The sequence below is a fragment of the Somniosus microcephalus genome, chromosome 23 (assembly GCF_052327205.1).
Source record: "Somniosus microcephalus isolate GS21.2 chromosome 23, FLI_Smic_1.0, whole genome shotgun sequence".
NCBI classification, from domain to species: Eukaryota; Metazoa; Chordata; class Chondrichthyes; order Squaliformes; family Somniosidae; genus Somniosus; species Somniosus microcephalus.
The window spans coordinates 31,395,312-31,415,010 of record NC_141009.1 but is presented as its reverse complement, the minus strand read 5'-3'; the positions used below and the strand labels follow the sequence as shown (position 1 = coordinate 31,415,010).

Genomic DNA, 19,699 nt, shown 5'->3' with positions numbered 1-19,699 from the left:
TTCTCCCCACATCACTATATACAAAGTAGTGTTCATCAGACTTAAACTAAAATCGATGTAACTGAATGAAAGACATTTGGAAATGGTGCATTTATTCTGCCAATTAGCAGTGTACTGGTGTATGACTATGCAGTGGTCAGACACATTCAAGTGGTGTGATAAATTCTCAAATATTAGCCATGTGGTCAGGTGGAAAGCAATGAGTGCTGACTTCAGTGCTACTGGACAAAGAGGGAGGACAACAATATAAATAATTAAAACCAGCGAAAGCTTCACCTCAAGTTGCTCACAAACACCCACAAGCAGCCAGTGAGACAGGAATAATTGGCATGTCTAACAGGTCACCTCCTCGCCCCAGCAACTGGAGGGATAGGATAAGATAATCCTTCCTGCTGCTACCAGCAAACTAAGGCTGCCTCATGTCTGCCTGGCTCGCCCCTCCATCCGGCAGCACATTTTAGAAATAGTTATACCAGAATTAAATTGTGATTCTGACTGATTGTCTGCATTCTTAAAAGAAAAGATACACCTCCATGAAAACAGTCGACTATAGCACCTGCATGCCCAGTAGCTGTTATTGCATCGAGCCATCTATTACACAGGCGGCCTTCCAGTGATGAACATTTTCTTTAGAAGCGCTGTTACAAACTGAGCAGCAAATATGACAGCTCCCAACTTCGTGATTTGAACTAACCGGCAGTGCCGAGTCGAAAGCTTCTGCTTACTAATTAAGCATTCACGAGATATGACTGAGCAGGGTGGATATCATACTGGACAACTTGACAGTTCTAATGTAAACCACAACCCTTGACCACACGTGATGCACATACGAAAGTAGCACCTGGGAAAATAAGCTGAAGTGAAAACGGTCATTTCGTCTCAGCTGATAATCACAACCCTAATCTCTTGTCAATTTAATATAAAATGACACAAATTGACACAACAACCTGGAAAAAATGTGCAGAGGTTAAGTAACAAAAAAACTCCAACTATAGAACTTAAAAAGGAATACACAGGGGAAAAAATAAAATCACAAAACAAAATCTCTTTAGGAGTGTTATTGAGGGGGTGGAATACTCTCAGGGCAATCCCAAGTGGTTGTAATCTTGTGACATGCTGAATGTTATTCTCTATGCAATTGACAAACACAAATTTAATGATGACACTTGTTTATTTAGTAGACATGTACTGCTACTTCAGTTTCTTTTAATATCCCAAAATGGCTTGAATTCCTTCCCTACACACACAACACCCCCCTCAGGACTGTGTTCCAATTTATGACTATTCAAATAATTTGTACGCATACAACTTGTTATTCTAAAGGGAAAATTCTAAAGTTTCATACACATGCTGTCACTTTTTATGATTTGTGTTTTTCTAGGTTGACAGGGATATGGTTGCAGAGGATGCACGGTCCATTTAATTATCCTGAAAGAGTCAAGATGGAATCGTTTTCTGTTCTGCTCGTTGGAATCTAAAACGTGCAAATTTAATTCCTGCGAATTCGTGTAACCATTACATAGCGGGGTACTTTAAGGCTGCATTTATAAGCATTTTCTCTTCACACCAAAAAGAGTGAAGCAAAGCAAGATTCCCTGGAGGAAAGTGCTTCACACAGACATCACAGTTGCAGTGCAAATGCTGCCTTAAATTGGAAGGTGTTCCCTGATTTAATGGAATGACTGAGTTATTCAATCATAAGTAAAGTCTCAAGCCAAATTATTATACAATACCCTTTGCAGCAGTTATACTAGAGGGACTAATTTGACACCAGTACCTACTTTGAGCAGCAAGAGTTGGCAAGAGTGTTACAGTCTGCTCTTGGTAAGTCAATGTTGTACTTAAAAAATTGAATTGCCCAAGCATTTGAATTAAACAACATAACTAACAGAAAAGTGGAAATTTAGTGCTAAAAAGATTGAATGATCAAATAATGTAAATGAAGTCATTCTGAATTAAAGGGTATTGATCCAAGGGAGCGGAGTTATTTGCATGTGTATTTCAAACAGAGTGCCATTTAGCAGCATCCTATTGCCAAAAAAATGTTTGTTCGTGAAGTGCCAACAGGACCATCAATTCTTTCCCAACATTGAAAAAAGGTAAATAACAACAGAAAATGCTGGAAAAACTCAGCAGGCCAGGCAACATCCGTGGAGAGAAATTAGAGTCAACGTTTCAGGTCGAAACCTTTTTGAAAAAGGGTTAGACCCGAAACGTCGACTATAATTTCTCTCCACGGATGTTGCCTGGCCTGCTGAGTTTTTCCGGCATTTTCTGTTGTTATTTCGAATTTCCAGCATCTGCAGTATTTTGCTATTGAAAAAAGGTATTCCAGTAAATCACCAGATTACTAAAAACTTGAAATTTAAAACTTTGACTGGCTGAAATTACACAATGTGAAGCCAAAGCAGTGCCAGACTCGGGGTCTCCCAGTCCACTTCTGATAAGAAACCAGAGGGCACAGATTTGGCATAAATTCCAATCCTGCTACAGATTTTGCATTGATGCAACACGAAAACAGTGTTGAATCAATGCAAAATCTATACTATAACTGACCCACAGTTATACAAACATAGAAGATAGGAGCAGGAGTAGGCCATTCTGCCCCTCGAGCCTGCTCCGCCATTCAATGAGGTCATAGCTGATCATCCAAATTCAGTGCCCTGTCCCTGATTTCTCCCCATATCCCTTGATCCCTTTAGCCTTAATATATCTAACTCCTTCTTGAATATATTTAATGAATTGGCCTCAACTGCCTTCTGTGGTAGAGAATTCCACAGGTTCACCACTTTCTGGGTGAAGAAATTCCTCCTCATCTCTGTCCTAAATGGCTTACCCCTTATCCTTAGACTGTGACCCCTGGTTCTGGACTCCCCCGCCATCGGGAACATCCTTCTTGCATCTAGTCTTAGTCCTGTTAGAATTTTATAAGTTTCAATGAGATCCCCTCTCATTCTTCTAAACCCCAGTGAATATAAGCCCAATCGACCCAATCTCTCCTCATACGTCATTCCTGCCATCCCAGGTATCAGTCTGGTGAATCTTCACTGCACTCCCTCCATGGCAAGAACATCCTTCCTCAGATAAGGCAACCAAAACTGTACACAATACTCAAGGTGTGGTCTCACCAAGGCCCTGTACAACTCCAGCAAGACATCCTTGTTCCTGTACTCGAATCCTCTTGCTAGGAAGGCCAACATACCATTTGCCTTCTTAACCGCCTGCTGCACCTGCATGCTTACCTTCAGCGACTGGTGCACAAGGACACCCAGGTCTCATTGCACTTCCCTTTCTCCCAGTCTATTGCCATTCAGATAATAATCTGCCTTCCTGTTTTTGCTACCAAAGTGGATAACCTCACATTTATCCACATTATACTGCATCTGCCACGCATCTGCCCAATCATCCAACCTGTCCAAATCATACTGGAGTTTCTCAGCATCCTCCTCACAGCACACACGCCCACCCAGCTTTGTGTCATCTGCAAACTTGGAGATATTACATCTAGTTCCCTTGTCTAGATCATTAATATATATTGTGAATAGCTGGGGTCCTAGCACCAATCCCTGCGGTACCCCACTAGTCACTGCCTGCCACTCGGAAAAAGACCAGTTTATTCCAACCCTTTGCTTCCTGTCTGCCAACCAGTTCTCTATCCAAGTCAGTACCTGATGCGCCATCAATTACTCAAAAGACTGAGGTTGAGCGAGTAACAATCAGGCTTTTATTAACTAAAGAATGAAGGTCTTGTCTCGAGTGGTCGACCCGTCCAGAATACTAAGGGACTGGGAGGTAGTCACTTATATACCTGGAATAGTGGGAGGAGTCAGCCGAGGCATGTCCAGACCTGTACCTAGTGGAATACACATACAGACACAGACAGGTATGACAGTGGTTTACCACAGTACCTTACCCCCAATCCCATGTGCTTTAACTTTGCATGCTAATCTCTTATGCGGGACCTTATCGAAAGCCTTCTGAAAGTCCAAATACACCACATCCACTGGTTCTCCCTTATCTATTCTACCAGTTACTTCCTCAAAAAATTCCAGTAGATTAGTCAAGCACGATTTACCTTTTGTAAATCCATGTTGACTTTGTCCGATCCTGTCACTGTTTTCCAAGTGCTCTGCTATTACATCTTTTATAATGGAATCTGGCATTTTCACCACTACCGATGTCAGGCTTACCTGTCTGTAATTCCCTGTTTTCTCTCTACCACCTTTTTTAAATAGTGGGGTTACATTAGCTACCCTCCAATCCATGGGAACTGTTCGAGTCTATAGAATTTTGGAAGATGACCAGCAATGCATCTACTATTTCTAGGGCTACTTCCTTAAGTACCCTAGGATGCAGATTTATCAGGCCCTGGGGATTTATCGGCCTTCAATCCAGTCAATTTCCCTAACATCATTTCCCTATTAATACTGATTTCATTCAGTTCCTCCCTCTCATTAGACCCTATGTTCCCCGACATTTCTGGGAGGTTATTTGTGTCCTCCTTTGTGAAGACAGAACCAAAGTATGTATTTAATTGGTCTGCCATTTCGTTGTTCTCCATTATAAACAAGTATAATAGCACACGCGGGAGTGTTAAAAGATAGCAGTGCATTGATATATTTCAGTGATGCTGTAGCCTTTGAGCTCTGCTCTCATGCTTTATAATGTCAGCTGGATCCCACAATACATTATTCCCTTGTCACATACTACAAAGAATAACACAGGTTGGGACCTACAGGTGGAGATTACAGGGGCAGTTGCAACAAGGTTTTATTTTGCCAGCTGATGTCTGCACTGATCCAATAATCAGCAAGTTAATGAAACCAAACATTATCTGGTAACTAGAGAATGTATATATTTACTACCATAACAAACATTTATATTATTTTCCACAGCAAAGCCACTCTTCTAGGTTACATATATAGCTAGTTATACTGTCACTGAATCCAAAAACAAATGGGGGAGGGAGGAGGTTAGGGGAAGAAGTGGGATCATGGTTGGACTTCTGATTATTTTGCTGATGAAAGTTTGTTGAAAAAGTCAATAACTTGGCTCCAAAGAGATCAAGAGAGGAACTTCTATTCTAAGTCTCTTGGTGCTCAGTTGACATTTTAGAAATTTCCAGATGGTCCTCAAAAACTAAGCTAGTGGCAACCCTATATACAAATGGAAGTCCTCATTATGAGTTCTGCCTATTACATATAACGTAATAATTTGTGGGAGGATGAACATTGACTATCTAAGGATTAACATGCAAAATAAAGTAGTTTGCCAACCTCCCCTCCTGAGTACATGCAAACATCCCAGATCCAAATCAGGCAGGGCTGATTTCTATGGCTCTGTGTCAGTTGTGGCTCAGTGGGTAGCACTGAGTCAGAAGGTTGTGGGTTCAAGCCCCATTCCAGAGACTAGAGCACAAAAGTCTAGGCTGACACTACAATGCAGTGCTGAGGGAGTGCTGCACTGTCAAGGGTGCCGTCTTTCGGATGAGACATTAAACCCTGTCTGCTCTCTCAGGTGGACATAAAAGGACCGCACGGCACTCTTTGGAAGGGGTTTTATCCTTGGTGTCCTGGTCAATATTTATCCCTCAATCAACAGGTTATCTGGTCATTATCACATTGCTGTGTGTGGGATCTTGCTGTGTGCAAATTGGCTGCCGCGTTTCCTACATACAACAGTGACTACACATCAAAAAAAAAGCACTTCATTGTCTGTAAAGCGATTTGAGACGTCCGGTGGTCGTGAAGGGCGCCATAGAAATGCAAGTCTTTCTTTTTTTTCCCCAACAAAACACGCCGGTTTGCAGCACCGCTCAGACCCACAAACAGAGGCCTGAACATAAAGGCCCCAAAGGCGGTCACTCAACACTTTTAACACCGCAGCTTTACTCTGCGAGAGCCTCAGATGGCTGCCCCGGCCTGACCCTCCCATCCAACCCCAACCCGCTGCTCGGTTAGTTACCGCCTGGCTTACCGGCCTCAGGGCCCTGACACGGCGACTCTCGCTGGCCGATTCCGGCAGCTCAGCTCCCCGCACCACCAACCCACCAACCGCCCGGCGATTGTGACGTCTTCTGACTGACGACTCAACACGACCAATCACCAAACAAAGCACCGAATCCTGCCCCACCTCTCACCACTCAGCGCGTGGTTGAGGCGGGACTACTTCTGCGCGGGTCTCTGACGTCAGCCGTCGAGTTCGACCCGGCGAGTGACGCCAGGTTTGGGGGCGGGGCTCCAGCTTGCTCCTTTTGGGGGGACACCGAACTCATTACAGAACTTCAGTGCACAATTGCCAAACATGAATTTTAATGAGATTTATGGGCTTCCCATTTCTTTTCTTGGTTTATTAAATAGTGGCAGTTTGTACTGTAAACATTATTGATTACCTGTAAAAATGTATTAGTGTATTTATATTGTTGACCATAAAGCTGTTTTTGAGGGTTTATCCTTTTTATGTATGTAATGAATGTAATGGATTTACTATGTAACTGATGAGTTGTATAAGTACTGTTGTACTTGAATGTTAAAATTTAAAAAAAGGACAACAGGTAATGCCAAGCAAAAACGAAGAGTTACTAGATTGCCAACAGGACTGGCGTAAAATTGTTTTTCACTATGGGTACCTGTACTGTTAATATTATTGGTTTATCTGTAAAATTTACCACTGCATTTATACTGTTAACCTTAAAGCTGTTTTTAAGGCTTTGTTTTATTGCGGCTAATGAATGTAATGGATTTATTATGTAATTGCTGAGTTGTAACAAGTACCACCATATTTAAATAAAATATGTTTGACTCAAAAAAAACGCTTCCCATGATTTTTTTTAGTGGTTTTTGCAATGAAATTGTGAATTTTAGGGGCCTTTCAATATGCAGAACAGGAAATGCAACTTTAATTCCCAGGATACTATAACATTTCATGATTTTAAAATGAATGCAGTAATATTTTCACTGAGTTTCACAATAGGCCAAAAATCGGTGCAGTTAAAGGGTTTGTTTTATTTTGAGCTCAGTTGATCCGTCTCCTATGTACCAATTAGTACCAGAAAAAGACTCATCAGCTCAGCATTGCATTGCTTACATCTGAAATAATGTGCTTTCAGAAGTAATTGCTGCCTCTCCCTTCAAATGACAACGGATTTCCTTTTAAGTTCGCTGCACCTCCCATTGCTTTGAAATGTGTTTTCCTCCATATCCTATTATGGAGACATTGGAATTTGCAACAAAGCAATTTTAAACGTAAGGTTCAAAGACCGATGATATGATCTGAAGATAACAACAGAAAACGCTGGAAAAACTCAGCAGGCCAGGCAGCTTTTTCTGTTGTTATTTCGGATTTCCAGCAGTATTTTGCTATTATATGATCTGAAGAGTTAATTGTTCAGTTATGGGCGAGAACAATTTTCAGCAGAAGAGTACAGTGGGATAATAATTCCATAGCCATCTTAGCAAATTGTTCATAATTAATTCTATAACCAAGTTAACAACGTTTGAAATAACAATAGAAAACGCTGGAAAAACTCAGCAGGCCAGGCAACATCCGTGGAGAGAGAAATAGAGTCAACATTTCGGGCGGAAACCATTCTACAGAACTCTAACAACGTTTGAATTACCTACATTCAGACATGATCAACAAATGGATATGGACATATAAAAAAGATACAATAGAGTAAAGAATATATGAATAATTCAAGAAAGGACTTGTGCACAGAGCTGAAATGGAAGAATGGAATTTAGATACTTCTTGAGCATGGTTAATCCTAGATACTTAATGGTTTAGCTAATTCCCCTTATCTGAGGAAGGCTGTCCTTGTCTGAGGAAGGATGTTCTTGCCATGGAGGGAGTGCAGCGAAGATTCACCAGGCTTATATCTGGGATGGCAGGAATGACATATGAAGAGAGATTGGGTCGATTAGGCTTATATTCGCTAGAGTTTAGAAGAATGAGGGGGGATCTCATTGAAACTTATAAAATTCTAACAGGACTAGACAGACTAGATGCAGGAAGGCTGTTCCCGATGGCAGGGGAGTCCAGAACTAGGGGTCACAGTCTAAGGATAAGGGGTAAGCCATTTAGGACTGAGATGAGGAGGAATGTCTTCACCCAGAGAGTGGTGAACCTGTGGAATTCTCTACCACACGAGGCAGTTGAGGCCAATTCATTAACTATATTCAAGAAGGAGTTAGATATATTTCTTAAGGCTAAAGGGATCAAGGGATATGGGGAGAAGGCAGGGACAGGGTACTAAATTTGGATGATCAGCTATGATCGCATTGAATGGCGGAGCAGGCTCGAGGGGCTGAATGGCCTACTCCTGCTCCTACATTCAATGGCAATTACCAGGAACTACAGAGTACATCTTCTGTTCTAGACTGAGGCCCAGGGCTGGCAAATTGGTGCCGATCCATATCAACAGATCTCTGTCCTTTTTCACAATGCACAATCTTCTGGCCAGTCTTTTCAATACTAAATTAATATTGATTTAATTTAAAATATTTCATTTAAAATGTAATTGAAATATTCAAATCCATTTAAATTTATAAAAATAAGCCACAGCACTATTTCTTGTCAGTTTAGGATGGGACTTAGGTTCCTTATCCTTATGATTAAATCCTTCCCTATCTCTGTAACCTCCACCAGACCTACAACCTCCCTGCCCCCCATACTCTTTGTTCCTCTGGCTCTGGCCTTTGTGCATTCCCCTCTCCTTCACCCCACCATTGATGGCCATGTCTTCAGCCACCAAGGACTCAATCTTTGGAAATCTATCACTGCCTCTCCAACTCCCCCTCCTGCTTTCAGGCTCTGCTTACAACCCACCTCTTTGACCAAGCATTTGGTCACCCTTCCTAATCTCTCATTCTTTGGCCTGGTGCCCATTTTCCTTATGCCGCTGTGAAGTGCCTTGCGACATTTATCTACATTATACATGTTGTATAAATGCAAGTTGTCCTTGTTAATGATTGGGCTTTAAACTAAATAGTGGGGGGGGGGTTCAGGTGAAGGGGAATTTAGAAAGTCAAAGAGAAAGGTGAAGGCAATAGTGCCGGGTAGCGATAGGGGTAATAATAACCAGAGTGTGACAGGAGGAGACAGAGCGTACGAACATAAGCATGCACCAGCAAATAGTTTCAGAGTAGGTAAAAATGGTATAAAGAAAAGATTTAAAGCTCTTTATCTGAATGCACACAGCATTCGTAACAAGATAGATGAGTTGACAGCACAAATAGAAATAAATGGGTATGATCTGATAGCCATTACAGAGATGTGGTTGCAAGGTGACCAAGGCTGGGAACTGAATATTCAGGGGTATTTGACATTTTGGAAGGATAGGCAGAAAGGAAAAGGAGATGGTGTAGCTCTGTTAATAAAGGATGAGATCAGTGCAGTGGTGAGAAATGATATTGGCTCAGAAGATCAAGATATAGAATCAGTTTGGGTGGAGATAAGAAATAGTAAGGGAAAGAAGTCACTGGTGGGAGTAGTCTATAGGCCCCCCTAACAGTAGCTACACTGTAGGACAGAGTATAAGTCAAGAAATAATAGGGGCTTGTAAGAAAGTTACTGTGATAATCATGGGCGATTTTAATCTTCATATAGATTGGACAAATCAAATTGGCAAGGATAGCCTTGAGGACGAGTCCATAGAATGTATTCGGGATGGTTTCTTAGAAAAAGACATTGTGGAACCAACCAGGGAGAAGGCTAGTTTAGATCTGGTAATGTGTAATGAGACAGGATTAATTAATGATCTCACAGTAAAGGATCCTCTAGGGAAGAGTGATCACAGCATGATAGAATTTCAAATTCAGTTTGAGGGTGAGAAACTAGTGTCCTAAACTTAAATAAAGGCAATTACAAAGGTATGCAGATAGAGTTGGCTAAAGTAGACTGGGAAAATAGATTAAAGGGTAAGATGGCAGATAAGCTGTGGCAGACATTTAAGGAGATATTTCGTAACTCTCAGCAAAGGTTTATTCCAGTGAGAAAGAAAGACTCTACGAGAAGGATGAACCATCCGTGGCTAACTAAGGAAGTTAAGGATGATATCAAATTGAAAGAAAAGGCATACAATGTTGCGAAGATTAGCGGTAGGCCAGAGGATTGGGAAATTTTTAGAAACCAGCAAAGGATAACTAAAAAAATAATAAAGAGGGAGATGATAGATTATGAAAGTGAACTAGCAAAAAATATAAAAACAGACAGTAAGAGCTTCTACAGGTATATAAAAGGGAAGAGAATAGCTAAAGTAAATGTTGGTCCCTTAGAGGATGGGACCGGGGAATTAATAATGGGAAACAGGGAAATGGCAGAGACTTTGAACAAATACGGTCTTCACGGTAGAAGACATTAAAAGCATCCCAATAATAATTGACAATCAAGGCACTATAGGGAGGGAGGAACTTAAAACAATGACTATCACTAGAGAAAAAGTACTAGGGAAACTAATGGGACTAAAGGCTGACAAGTCCCCTGGACCTGATGGTCTACATCCTAGGGTCTTAAAAGAAGTGGCTGCAGAGAGGGGGGTCCTCGTACATGAAACACAAAAACTTAGCATGCGGGTACAGCAAGTAATTAGGAAGGCAAATGGAATGTTGGCCTTTATTGCAAGGTGGTGGAGTATATAAGTAGGGAAGTCTTGCTACAACTGTATAGGGCGCTGGTGAGACCACACCTGGAGTATTGTGTGCATTTTTGGTCTCCTTATTTAAGGAGGAATATACTTGCATTGGAGGCAGTTCAGAGAAGGTTCACTAGGTTAATTCCTGAGATGAAGGGGTTGTCTTATGAAGAAAGGTTGAGCGGGTTGGGCCTATACTCATTGGAGTTTAGAAGAATGAAAGGTGATCTTATTGAAACAAATAAGATTCTGCGGGGGCTTGACAGGGTAGATGCAGGGAGGATGTTTCCCCTCAGGGGGAATCTAGAACTAGGGGGTACAGTTTCAGGATAAGGGGTCGCCCATTTAAAGCAGAGATGAGGTGGAATTTCTTCTCTCAGAGGGTCGTGAATCTTTGGAATTCTCTACCCCAGAGAGCTGTGGAGGCTGAGTCATTGAATATGTTCAAGGCAGAGATAGACATATATTTGAGGTACAGGGGAGTCAAGGGCTATGGGGAGTGGGTGGGAAAGTGGAGTTGAGGCCAAGATCAGATCAGTCATGATCTTATAGAATGGCGTGGCAGGCTCGAGGGGCCGAGTGGCCTACTCTTGCTCCTATTTCTTATGTTCTTATTTGCTGTGTGCTCTGTCCAACTGGAGTGAGTGTGAAGGGGAAACGCCAGCGATAGAGCTCTTAAAGGGCAGCCAAATTACGCACAGCAAGCTCCCACAAACAGCAATGTGATAATGACCAGATAATCTGTTTTTTAGTGATGTTGATTGAGAGATAAATATTAGCCCAGACTCCCCTGCTCTTCTTTGGAATAGTGCCATGGGATGTTTTACGTCCACCTGAGAGAGCAGACGGTTTAACGTCTCATCCGAAAGACGGCACCTCCGACGGTGCAGCACTCCCTCAGCACTGCACTGGAGTGTCGGCCTAGAGTGTCAGCCGAGTCTCTGGAGTGGCTCAGGAGCACTTTAAAGGAGGGCTCTTAGAATAAAAACTTTCATAGGAGTTCTGAGAACAATGAGGTATAAATTCACTTTGGCAGTAGCGCAAAACAGAGATAACCAATCGACAGCAGTCGCCTGATCTTCTTTTCCATTAAAGAAAATTAATGACTTGGACTTGGATATAGGGAGCAAAATTTCAAAGTTTGCAGATGACACAAAACTTTGTAATGCACTAAACAGTGAGGAGGATAGTAGTAGAGTTCAGGAGGACATACAGACTGGTGAAATGGTCAGACACATGGCAGATGAAATTTAATGAAAAATGAGGAGAGGCAATATAAACTAAATGGTACAATTTTAATGGTGTTGTAAGAACAGAGAGACCTGGGAGTTCACACACACACAAATCTTTGAAGGTGGCAGGACAAGTTGACAAGACTGTTAAAAAAGCATGGGATCCTCGGCTCTATAAATAGAGGCATAGGGCTTGAATTTCCAAGCCCCGTGGAGGTGGGTTTTGAGGCGGGAGTGGGGGGAAAATTGCAGAATCGGGGGGCACAAACCCTTCCCGCCCCCATCCCGCCTCCAGGAGACGGGTACCTGACCTGTGCTGGGAGCTGCCTCCCCAAGGCGGGAAGGGGATTAATGCCAATTAACTGCCTGTTAACAGGCAGTTTTTGGCCTAATCCCTATTTTTAGCCCTGAAGTGTGGGCTGCCCGACGGCTCCAAACCACGCCAAGTTAGCGAGGCGGACCGTCGGGCTGAAGGGCTTGGAGGGTTCGAGATGTCCAGTGTTTAGGTGAGTGATGGGTGCATGAGTGCAGAGGTAAGTGTGTTTGGTGTGTGTAAAGTGTTTAAATAAGTTTTACTTACCTTTACTTACTAATGCAGGCTTCCTTCCTTCAGGTCTCGGGAGTCCCTCATCTCACCGGCACAGAAAGCAAAATAGCCGTGAGCTGTCAAAAATTGCAGCCTCTGCTTTCTGTTCTGGAGAGATTTCTAACTGAGTCTGTGGAGAAGGACTCAAGTTAGAAGTCAGATTGTCAGTGTTTGACAGCTTCACAGAGCTGTCAAACGCTGATATTTCATCTGTCAAAAGCTCTTGACAGATGAAATGTCAATCGCTGACGTCACCTGTAACTGGGTGTCCCTCAATTGGCCTGCTGAGCCCGCTGGGTGGGCTCAACAAAGTCAATCAAGGGAAAATCACGTGGGTTGGCCACAAATCGATGGAGGCGGGACTACAACCCAAAAAGTGGGAGTCCCGCCTCCATCATGTCCCATTGACAAATCCAGCCCGTAGAGTACAAAGCAAGGAAGTTATGATTAACCTGTATAGAAACATAGAAGATAGGAGCAGGAGTAGGCCATTCAGCCCCTCGAGCCTGCTCCGCCATTTAATGAGATCATGGCTGATCATCCAAATTCAGTACCCTGTCCCTGCTTTCTCCCCATATCCCTTGACCCCTTTAGCCTTAAGAAATATATCTTAAAAATACCCCTTATCTTTAGACTGTGACCCCTGGTTCTGGACTCCCCTGCCATCGGGAACATCCTTCCTACATCTAGTCTGTCTAGTCCTGTTAGAATTTTATAAGTTTCAATGAGATCCCCTCTCATTCTTCTAAACTCCAGCGAGTATACGCCCAATCGACCCAATCTCTCCTCATACGTCATTCCTGCCATCCCAGGGATCAGTCTGGTGAAACTTCGCTGCACTCCCTCCATGGCAAGAACATCCTTCCACAGATAAGGCGACCAAAACTGCACACAATACTCAAGGTGTGGTCTCACCAAGGCCCTGTACAACTGCAGCAAGACATCCTTGCTCCTGTACTTGAATCCTCTCGCTATGAAGGCCAACATACCATTTGCCTTCTTAACCGCCTGCTGCACCTGCATGCGACTGGTGCACAAGGACACCCAGGTCTCATTGCACTTCCCCTTCTCCCAATCTATTGCCGTTCAGACAATAATCTGCCTTCCTGTTTTTGCCACCAATCACCCAACCTGTCCAAATCATACTGGAGTTTCTCGGCATCCTCCTCACAGCACACATGCCCACCCAGCTTTGTGTTATCTGCAAACTTGGAGATATTACATCTAGTTCCCTCGTCTAGATCATTAATATATATTGTGAATAGCTGGGGTCCTAGCACCGATCCCTGCGGTACCCCACTAGTCACTGCCTGCCACTCGGAAAAAGACCTGTTTATTCCAACTCTTTGCTTCCTGTCTGCCAACCAGTTCTCTATCCAAGTCAGTACCTTACCCCCAATCCCATGTGCTTTAACTTTACACGCTAATCTCTTAAGCGGGACCTTATCGAAAGCCTTCTGAAAGTCCAAATACACCACATCCACTGGTTCTCCCTTATCTATTCTACCAGTTACATCCTCAAAAAATTCCAGTAGATTAGTCAAGCACGATTTACCTTTTGTTAATCCATGTTGACTTTGTCCAATCCTGTCACTGTTTTCCAAGTGCTCTGCTATTACATCTTTTATAATGGACTGTAGCATTTTCCCCACTACCGATGTCAGGCTTACCAGTCTATAATTCCCCGTTTTCTCTCTACCACCTTTTTTGAATAGGTATAAATCACTGGTTAGGCCTCAGCTAGAGTATTGTGTCCAATTTTGGGTACCACACTTTAGAAAGGATGTCAAGGCCTTGGAAAGGGTACGGAGGAGATTGACCAGAATAATACCAGGGATGAGCGACTTCAGTTATGTGCAGAGATTAGAGAAGCTGGTATTGTTCTCCTTAGAGCAGAGATGGTTAAGGGGAGATTTAATAGAGGTATTCAAAATTATGAGGGGTTTTGATAGAATAGATAAGGAGAAATTGTATCCACTGGTAGGAGGGTCGGTAACCAGAGGAACCAGATTTAAGCTTGGCAAAAAAGCCAAGGATGAGATGAGGACATTTTTTTTTACGCAATGAGTTGTTATGATCTGGAATGCACAGCCTGAAAGGGTGGTGGAAGCACATTCAATAGTAACTTTCCAAAAGGAATTGGTTATATACTTGAAAAGGAAAAATTCAAGGTCTATGGAGAAAGAGCAGGGAAGTGGAACTAATTGGATAGCTCTTTCAAAGAGCCGACACACACACGATGGGCTGGATAGCCTCTTTCTCTGCTTTATGAATCTCTGAAAATTGGGTGGAGTGTAAAACAGGCTGTTGATTCGCTATTGCCTGCTTTGCGCTACCGCCCAAGGTGAATTTATACCCCAACAGGTCATCTAAGTGCAAATTGCAGAGTCCTGTGGGGGGGTCACCAGGTCAAGTTAAAATTAATGGTGGGATGTGGTTTTGAAGAACACAAATTACAATTATTTCTTGGTTAAATTGGCACAAGGCGAACAGAAGATCAAGGAGATCAGCAGGCACCAGAATCAGAAACAACAACTTGCATTTATATACTGCCATTAATGTAGAAAAACATCCCAAGGTGCTGTTCAGAGGTGTAAACAGACATAAAAATGGATCCCGAGCCAAAGAAGAAGACATTACGAGGGGTGCCCAGAAGGTTGGTCAGAAGTTAGTTTTAAGGAGGGTCTTCAAGGAGGAGAAGAGGAAGGATTTAAGAGGAGGAATTCCTGAGCATGGGGCCAAGATGCTGAAGGCGTGTCGCCAATTGTGAGGCAAAGTGGTGGAGGTTCGGGGAGGAAATGATGCACAAAAGGCCAGAGTGAGAGGAGCGGGGCGATTTGGGGTTGTTGCAGGGCTGAAAGAGGTTTTAGAAACAGGGAGTGGTAAGGCTAAACATTTAAACATAATGATGAAAATTTAAATTGATGGGGTTGGGGGACCAGGAGCCAATGTAAGTCACCAAGCACAACACTGATGGTTGAGCACAATGCTTAACTATAGTAAAATGCAAAATAATGTACTGGATTGTATTAACATAGGGGCAGAGTACAAATCTCATGGTCTAGTGTTGACGTGTAAAGTTTTGGTCAGACGTCATCTGAAGTATGGTGTGAATTATAAAAAAGGTATTACAGCCCTTGAGAAGCTACAAAAGAGAGAACAAAGATCATTCTGAGCACCAGTAATTTAATTTACAAGGGAAAATTAAGGAAGCTGAACTGTTTTTTCTTTGCAATTAAAAAAAAGATTTTGGATTGATCTAATTGAAGTTTGCTAAATTATGAAGGGAATTGACAACATTGATACAAGGAAATTGTTCATTATGCTGACGAATTCAAATATCAGGGGACAGAGTTAAAAATGAGGAAATACAGAGTAAGAAGGGAAGTCAAATAAAGCTTTTCACACAAAGATTAATAGAATTGTACAATAATTCTCTGAGGAAAACGTTGAAGCAGGCAGTGAAAATAGGTTAAGTAGATAATTAGATGCTTTTATTTGGTGAATTTACACTATAACTGTACTATCGATGTGAAGCAGTTTCACTTCCCATCAGTAAGAAATTGTAGTGTTAGGATTCAACTGGCTCAAATGAATTATATAAACGGAGTTGTCCTATGAGGAGAGATTGAGTAGAATGGGCCTATACTCTCTGGAGTTTAGAAGAATGAGTGATGATCTCATTGAAACATAAAAGATTCCGAGAGGGCTTGACAGGGTAAATGCTGAGAGGCTGTTTCCCCTGGCTGGAGAGTCTAGAACTAGGGGGCAAAGTCTCAGGATAAGGGGTCAGCCATTTAGGACTGAGATGAGGAGAAATTTCTTCATTCAGAGAGGATTGTGAAGCTTTGGAATTCTCCATCCCATAGGGCTGTGGATGCTCAGTCGTTGAGTATATTCAAGGCTGAGATTGATAGATTTTTGGACTCTAAGGGAATTGAGGGATATGGGGATTGGGCAGGAAAGTGGAGTTGAGGTCAAAGATCAGCCATGATCTTATTGCATGGTGGAGCAGGCTCGAGGGGCCGTATGGCCTACTCCTGCTAATATTTTTTATGTTCTTATGATAAATGAGGGATCTGAATTAACAATTGTGGAGACAGAGGCCTTAATCCAGGCGGATTCAGCAATCTTTTTGTTTCAACTGTGTGTCAATTCATGTCTCATACACTAATACAAAAGCAACATACTGCAGATGCTGAAAATATGAACTAAAAACAGAAAATGTTGGAATTACTCAGCAGGCCAGGCAGCATCTGTGGAGAGAGAAACAGAGTTAACGATACATCTCTAACCTTTTCCAGTTCCGACGAAAGGTCATCGACCTGAAACTTTAACTCTGTTTCTCTCTCCACAGATGCTGCCTGACCGGCCGAGTATGTCCAGCATTTTCTGTTTTTATTTCATGTCTCAGTTAACTCCCTGAAGTTAGTTTTCCCAATGGTTCTGGTATTGACACTAGCTTTTTGAGATAATGAGTTGCACCAGGTATATTAAGTAGTGAATATTTTAATATCTGTTTCAATCAAGCAAAATCTCAATTATGATATTACATACGGAAAATTCAGAAACTAAACATACAAAAGCACATGTTCTTATGCATATTTCACATAAGGCTTACATGTGTATTAACTATGTGCATGCTATTTGTTACAATACTTGCAATGTTTTAATTTTTCAGCAAAATATACATGTTGATTCTGATTAGATGTTAACTTAATTAATTCCACATAGAGCACATGGTAACAATTACCATCACCTTGTATTAAACCATACAATGGCTACTAACAGATTTTACACTGAGCTTTCAGTTGCCTTGGAGAAAAATTAACCAATCACAGACATCTTTTTCTTCCTGTTCCTGTGTTTTTTTTACCCGAGACTGATTAGTGTTTAGATGAAAGTAGAAGCCCCCTCCCCTCGGTTCCCAATTACCTATAGTTACACGCATGTCATTAAATCCACAAAACATATTAATATTGAAAAGAATTTGGTATATAAGCTTTCAATGTTATGTTTTCATTATCACTAGTTTTGCTGATGAAGACAATTAAAGCCATTAACTACAGAATAAACACTAGTGATAAGGTTATTAATGCAAACTTTATTTCCTGTAATTTGCAGGCAAACTCTGCCCGGCACAACAATTGAGATAGCAAGATGAATGGACACTGCTTTTCATAATAAATATCTTATCCTCCAAAGCTGGGCATCTTTAAGCTTATTGGGCCGTATTTTCCAATCGGAGGCTTCCCGCGTGCGGAAGCCTCCGATCTGGAAAAAATCTACGCACTTACCTAAGGGCTCCCGAGGTGCGTATACTTCCGATGCTGGGCCTCTCCAACTCCAAGTGTGCAGGGCCCACGTATCCCAGAGGCACATGCGGTTCGCAAGCGTCCCTGTGATCACGTGGGCCATGGGGAGCCAATCAAAGAAGGGAATCACCCTTCATACACTTGACAGATAGACCTGTCAAATATATGAATGGAGATCAATGAAAAAACATAGTAAAACTTTACATAAGTTTTAAAAAACCATCACTTTTTTAAAATTAGTTGAAATTACAATAAATTAAACAAAAATTTAATGTTTTGAAAAAAAGAATTAAAGTTTTTTACAGGGCTAAAAACAAATGATTGATTCTTTTTTTTACATTTTTCAATTCTTATACTGGTAAAAGCAGGCCTTACGCTTGCTTTTATCAAGCATAAGAATTCTAAGGGGTTTCTGCGGGCGGAGGGTCTCCAGAAAGCGGAACTATTCGCCCGCAGAGGCCCTTCTCCAGGGCAACCGTCCGATCTGTCAAGGGCATTCAGGAAAACTGCTTTATAATTACATCTAAATTTTCATTAAAATCAATCAACAGAGAAAAATGAGCCACTGAAGGACAAAGGGCTGTGTAATCCTGGTGTGCTTTAGTCATCTGACAGGTGCCAGACAGTACTGGTACATTGTAATTGTATTAAGACCCTGCTGTCATAAATCCACATACATGAGTTTAGCACAAAATGCTAGTATTTCACTCTCAACAGAAGCACAAGATTACAAATAGTTATGGAAGAGGGATTTTTTTTAATTAAACATTTTAAACCATTTCTAAATGTAGTTTTATTAAGCTCTGGAACTTTTGGTGATCTTTTATTAGATTTCTGAGTTTGCTTTGAGATAATTACAGAAAAACAATGGGGAAAATGAATAAACAGATTCAAATAATGAACTAAAAGATGTGCATTTATGCAAGTTTTAGCGTAGCAATATATGTTATGCCATTAATTAAGTATAGGCTTTTGTCCAAAGCACAGAAAGCACGCACCTGATCACGTTTTAAACAGGCAAACTAAAATAAGGTTTTCACATGCCGTTGAACCTTGCTCTCAGTATAAGTTCCTCATTATAACAAACATTTTGTCTATCACTGACTGGAGCTCATTATAGTTACAGAATAGCTCAGATCTCAATAAGAAGAACTATTTTGATACTGTCCATGAGTTTGTAACAAGCAATAAGGAAGGCAAATGGCATGTTGGCCTTTATTGCAAGGGGGTTGGAGTATAAGAGTGAGGAAGTCTTGCTACAATTGTACAGGGCCTTGGTGAGACCACACCTGGAGTACTGGGCACAGTTTTGGTCTCCTTATCTAATGAAGGATATACTTGCCTTGGAGGCGGTGCAACGAAGGTTCACTAGATTGATTCCTGGGATGAGAGGGATGTCCTATGATGAGAGATTGTGTAGAATGGGCCTATACTCTCTGGAGTTTAGAAGAATGAGAGGTGATCTCATTGAAACATACAAGATTCTGAAGGGGATTGACAGGGTAGATGCTGAGAGGTTGTTTTCCCTGGCTGGAGTGTCTAGAACTAGGGGGCATAGTCTCAGGATAAGGGGTCGGCCATTTAAGACTGAGATGAGGAGGAATTTCTTCACTCAGAGGGTGGTGAATCTTTGGAGTTCTCTACCCCAGAGGGTAGTGCATGCTGAGTCTTTGAGTATATTCAAGGCTGAGATAGATAGATTTTTGAACTCTAGGGGAATTAAGGGATATGGAAATCGAGCAGGAAAGTGAAGTTGAGGTCAATGATCAGCCATGATCTCATTGAATGGCGGAGCAGGCTCGAGGGGCCATATGGCCTACTCCTGCTCTTATTTCTTATGTTTCTTAAAATTATAAAAGAACAAACCCCCCAAAGGTACAGTTTATATTCATTTTTAAAATAGTGTCCACAATGCAATCTGAGACCACATGGAAAC

The 19,699-nt window shown here is 41.8% G+C and overlaps 1 protein-coding gene across 2 annotated transcripts in view; it reads right to left on the bottom strand.

The window, feature by feature from the left end:
- pdcl (phosducin-like) overlaps positions 1 to 17,840 on the bottom strand; it is a 31,196-nt gene extending 13,356 nt beyond the window's left edge. The window contains exon 1 of one of the 2 annotated variants that reach the window (XM_085965729.1): positions 17,746 to 17,840. The gene's annotated coding sequence lies outside the window, so the exon portion shown is untranslated. Of the gene's footprint in view, positions 1 to 5,976; positions 6,091 to 17,745 lie in introns of those variants that run through there. The other variant, XM_085965727.1, reaches the window with a different exon arrangement.
- Positions 17,841 to 19,699: the final 1,859 nt, after the last annotated feature.